The sequence below is a fragment of the Leguminivora glycinivorella genome, chromosome 3 (assembly GCF_023078275.1).
Source record: "Leguminivora glycinivorella isolate SPB_JAAS2020 chromosome 3, LegGlyc_1.1, whole genome shotgun sequence".
NCBI classification, from domain to species: domain Eukaryota; kingdom Metazoa; phylum Arthropoda; class Insecta; order Lepidoptera; family Tortricidae; genus Leguminivora; species Leguminivora glycinivorella.
In genome coordinates this window covers 9,181,346-9,187,112 of record NC_062973.1, presented here as the reverse complement: position 1 = coordinate 9,187,112, position 5,767 = coordinate 9,181,346, and the positions used below count along the sequence as shown (strand labels likewise).

General features: G+C 36.6%; 1 long non-coding RNA gene across 1 annotated transcript; it reads right to left on the bottom strand.

The window, feature by feature from the left end:
- Window positions 1-2,781: 2,781 nt before the first annotated feature.
- LOC125224900 lies at window positions 2,782-3,948 on the bottom strand. Its single transcript, XR_007176933.1, has 2 exons — window positions 3,194-3,948; window positions 2,782-3,101 (listed from the first exon to the last, which is right to left on the bottom strand). It is a non-coding gene; the product is annotated as an uncharacterized LOC125224900 (long non-coding RNA).
- Between the last annotated feature and the right edge of the window lie 1,819 nt (window positions 3,949-5,767).

Genomic DNA, 5,767 nt, shown 5'->3' with positions numbered 1-5,767 from the left:
TAGGCTTTCTAGCAAATGAAAGTAAATTCAAATAAAGTATGTCTGTAGAAGTGCCTTGAAATTCGGATTCGATTTTCAGGCGAGACTGCCTAATGTTAACATTCATTTCAAGTAACTATGTATATCACATAAGTTAAAATTATGTTGTGCTCACAAATCAGTACCTTCAAGATTTCAATCCAGGGTTTTCGATTAAGTAATATAGATCTTAAGTTTGAAAATATAACACCCATGGGAAACTCGTCCTTTATCGAGCAGAAACGTCTGTGAGCGGTACAACACATTTTTTAAATAAATAAACAAATGTGTAACTTCGCAACTCTTTGAGCACCGGTCCAATCGTGTTTACCAACTGAGCATCTATGGCTCACAATACAATTTATGACAAATTATGGCATACCCTAAGATTCGCGACATCAAAACAACCACGGCCAAGGTCAATCACCCCGCGACGTTTGACAACACAGGCATATACTAAATGTAGCGTACAAGGAAAGCTCGATCGTGCGCGCGCTGCGTGGCGCGGTCGTGAGAGCGCGCGAGATAAGTGCGAGGTCGCGCGACGGCACGACCACAACCCCCGGGTGGCTAGCTATACGCAAGTATACGCAGTTCTACTCATAGGATGCTTGGCTATTGCTGCAACTCGTTCGAAATTTGAAAATAGAAAACAAATGATAACGGAATAAACAGTGCTGGGCTGTTGACAGCCGTTCGATATTCGAAATTCGAAAATTTAAGGAAATACCGGAATTTAGATTTTTAAATGTTCACGCAAGTATACACACTATACACAGTTCAATTGAAGGTGACTATTAGTGAGTTTTCACATTATCCGATCCGATATCGGATGTCGGACCGATATCTCATATATTACAGGCGCCATCTTGGATTTTTTCTATTGAAATCCTTCTGACTTCCGATATCGGATCGGATAATGTGAAAACGCACTTAGAGCAACCCATTAGGGCTACTTTGTACACCGACCAAAAAGTAAGTGTTTAATTGTGAGAGTTTTGGCAATAGTACTTGATGGGCGATTGTACAATGCGACTATTAATAATTTTTCTTTTTTTTTTAAATTAGCCTCTTTTGTGTCCCACTGCTGGGCAAAGGCCTCCCCTCGCTTTCTCCACTCGGGGCAGGCCGGGGTGCAGGCAGACCAAAAAGGAGATGGTGGGACGACCTGGACGCATTCTACCCAAAATGGTGGGAGAATGCCGACTATTAATAATAATTGACATGTAAAAGTGCCCCCGTGGCCTATTTGCTGAATAAATGATTTTGTATTTTGTATTTAACCATTCAAAATTCGAAAATCGATATCGGTGAAGAGAGATAACGATATCCACTGAACCACTGATTTTATGAGCGCCTAATTCAGTAAATTGAAGTGAGAGAGTAATTAGGACTTATACCCATAGAGTAGTAATAGAAACAGACAGAGCCTCACTGAAGACCGGCTGTGACTTTTTTTAATTTTATTTTATGGTTTGGTGGCGGAACCTTCAAGCCAGCTATGGCAGACGGTTTGCGATGTGCAAACACGATTTAAATTAAAAATAATTATAATTCAGGTCAAAAGAAAATCAATTCTTCATTTAATTTATCAAAAATTAATAATTTCACTTGAAACTTAGAAATATCATGTTTTTAACAAATAATAATGACTCAGTGCACCGTGTGCAAACACTATTAAAAAAATACTGGTCACACTCTTGTTTTGTAATTTGTAACGTATTAATTTACGCATTTATTCACAGTTTTTTAGTATTGAGCGTTACGTCCGTATAATATTAGGTCCATGCTTATACCTAATATTCACAGAAGGCTTTTTGAGGCCACAGCTCGACTTATAGGAGGTCTGAATCGATATTCATAATCGATGTATAGGGAAATACTTAATGAAAACATATTATTTCATCGTACACCCAAAGTGGAAGCGATATAAAATTTTTTTGACTACCGGTCTGGCTCAGTCGGTAGTGACCCTGCATGCCTGCTAAGCCGCGGTCCTGGGTTCGAGTCCCGGTAAGGGCATTTATTTGTGTGATGAGCACAGATATTTGGTCTTGAGTCATGGATGTTTTCTATGTATATATCTATTTAAGTATGTATAATAGTAGCTTTAGCACCCATAGTACAAGCTTTGCTTAGTTTGGGGCTAAGTTGATCTGTGTAAGGTGTCTCCGATATTTATTCATTTTAAGTGGTGATATCTAAACTAAAAGTTTTGTCTACACATGAAGAAAATGTATGTGATTGATAAGATACGATTATATAGCGCAAACTTTGATTAGTCTTTTCATCAAACTAATGCATGATAAATAGGTAATTTAAAAGTTAGACGTCATTTGGAATCGAAAAGGACGCCATAATGTGAATACTGAAATGGTCTTGAGGATACAATTTTCTAGAATAGAAGCTAAGAATCTTTGATATTGGGTCAAGGATTTGAAGCAAAACCGATAAATGTTCTTCTTCTGGATAGGTATTCGGGATTCACTAGAATTTGTAGGTGATTCATGATTTTTATTTTAAAATTGAACTCTGTCGCCAAGTAACAGAGTGCTAGGTTGCAGACCGGTTTTAGATTTATATAGTGGATTCTTATAATACTTGACATTTAAGTATAAAACCGAAATTGAAAAATTCCTTATTTTGTTTTTTTTTTTCCCTGTTACATTATTTATGTATGGTATTAATGTATAGAAGTATGTCGATTTTGGTCGGTCACATGAATAGAACCACTAGCTTATTTTTGTAAAATTAAACGACAAACAATTATGAAAAGTGTATTAATATTTAGTATTTTTTCCATTATTTCTAATTACTTCAAAAAGTCGACTGGGCATTGAATCATACAACGACTGAAGGTAGTGTCGAGGTATCGCCGACCACTCTTTTATTAAAGCCGATCTCAGAGCTTCTTTATTGTCAAATTGTGTTCCATCTGCGTACAATTTTCTCGTTAGCCATCCCCATACATTTTCCATAATATTAAGATCGGGTGATACGGAAGGCCACTCAAGAATTTCGATATTATTATCCACGAACCATTTTTTCACAGGCTTCGCCGTGTGAATAGGTGCATTATCATGCTGAAATATAAAGTTACGATCTTTTAATTTTGATTTTATAATTGTCTTCTGTCGTTCTAGTAGTTTAATGTATTTTTCTGCATTTTGTTTACCTTCAAGCAAAACTAGGTCCAGCACACCCTCACTACAGATAGCACCCCACACCATTATACTTCCTAAAGCGCTGTGTCGTCTGGACAAATACCTTTCTTCTTTCCGAATATCATGAAAATAATATGCATAGCCATCTGGACCATCCAAATTAAACTTCTTTTCGCCAGTAAATATTACTTTGTACCATTCTAATTTCCATGTCATATGCTGTCGTGCAAATTCTAAACGCAAGGAATAATGTCGGTGATTTAAAGCAGGTCGTTTCTTAATTTTCAGACGTTTCACTAACGAGCACTTGTTTATGATCCGTCGCACTGTACGGACAGATGCTTGCGTGCCCACCTTTTGTGCTATTTGACGAGCAGTTAGAGAAGAATTAGATGCTTCACGTCACGAAGTATGCGCCGTCTTTCTTTTTCTGTTGTGGCTCGTTTTGTTCTTCCTTTATATCGCTTACCATAATTTTCTGGATCTTCTAAATACTTCATGATCACATGATGCGATCTACCCATTCGTCGAGCTATTTCACGCAATGGATAATGTTCTTCTTTTAATGTTCCAATTCTTATAATATCTTCTGGAGTTAACTTCTTCCCACGTTCCATTTTATTTTAAAATCATTACACTTTAACACAGAAAGTTATTTACAAAGATTTACAATAAGATAGCGTATTGATATTATAACTACTAACGTCTGTTCGCGTCGAAAGCACAATTTAAACTGACTGGTTCTATTCATGTGACCGCGCTATCGGCCGACAGCATGGAAGTTTCTTGAAAGTTCTGTTTCTAGAAGCGTGTTAAGGTTATGTATAGTTTTTAGATAGGGATATATATTAAAAAGTTATCATAGATTACTTTTATCTTTTTAAATGATACATAATTACAATACTTTTCTACCGGTTCTATTCAAGTGACCGGGACTGTAGATTTATATAGTGGATTCTTATAATACTTGACGTTTAATTCTAATGAACACACTTGACATTTAAGTATAAAACCGAAATTGAAAAATTATTTTGTTTTTTTTCGGCCGTCATGTAAACTTTCTATAGGTACTTGAGAATACAATACATTAGGTCATTATAGTGAAGCTTCGCTATTATAATATAAATACGGTTGAGACATAACGAAGTCTTAATCGACGATGATAAGTAATTAAAAATACCACCTATAATTTGATTTGTGAGCTTGTGCTAATTGCTTATCCGGAAATCCGTGTCCTAAAATGCCTATCAAAATTTGCAAAAATACTCTGTTAGTGATCGTACTTCATGTTAAATTCAGAATAGTACAAAAATGCGTGCACCATGCAGTTATCAATGTGCTTCCCATTGTTTACTTCCCAACGCTGTTCACTGTACAGAGTAGGTATCATAAAACAGTATCAGAAACCAATGTATTATGACCTCGACGATCGTACTATCGAACCAACTAGCCAGATAATCCGTTTGAAACTTTCAATCTTGTAATTTCTATCGCTTCTAATGCACTTAGGTCGTTTTAATCACTAAGTGATTTCACTACACACATGTCTAATAAAATGATAACAAGTCCGTCGTCACCAAGGAAACCCTATCTTCAAGCGAATTTAGATCTACTTACATTTAAACGGTTTGGCAAAATGAGCTTATTGGGATGGTGAGTCATGTTTCAGTTGGTTCGATTGTACCTACCGATTACTATGAGTAATGAGGACTCGAATCATAGTTGGTACAGTCGACTACAAAGAGATGTATCCATTTTTTCACCATATTACAATGCAATAAGGTGAAAAAGTGTATACATCTCTTTGTAGTCGACCGTACGATCTTCGAGGCCATAATACATTGGTTTCAGACGCTTGTTTCTAAAGATGGCAATAATAAGAGTGTCGCGTAATCCGTGTAACTTGGGAATCCGCGGGTCATGGGCACAAACACGGGTCAAACACGGTTAATCTCGTTTTTTTTTACAAGTCAACGCCCAGTGGCCCTAAGATAGTTGCATTGGTTGCGGTGTATTAACTTCACAGAACTTAATTTAGAAGAAACAAATTCATATATTTGTATAGGGGCCGAGCGTGTCAAATTTTGTACTGAAGTTGATTCTTCCCTGTAATTTTAAATATGTCTCAGGCTCTTGATTGTTCATAATTTTTGTGTTGCTTCAATTGAATATCACGTAACGAGGCATTTTTTATGTTTTGGTTGACTTCAACTTACAAAAATTGACGCCCGAAAGTTGCAAGCTGCGAGTAAAGACGGACAACTCAGTGGATTTCACTGAGTTCATTTGACACGCTAAGTACTTATAGATACGTTTGCTTGATCTATGGTATATATGACATCTGTGATTAACTGTCATTATGGATCACTTTTTCAGTACTTGACAGATATTAAATCCGACAGGCAAGCATGGCCGCGCGATAAATAATAAAACATCAGGCCGTCCCTATCGCACTATGTTGCATGATTTCGCGACCATGTTTGCCTGCCAAGTCACTAAAAAGGCGGCAAATTAGAAGAAAAGTAAGGAGGAAAGTTTATTGTCCTATAGAACATTTTAATTTCGCCCTGTTTTTTAGTTACAAG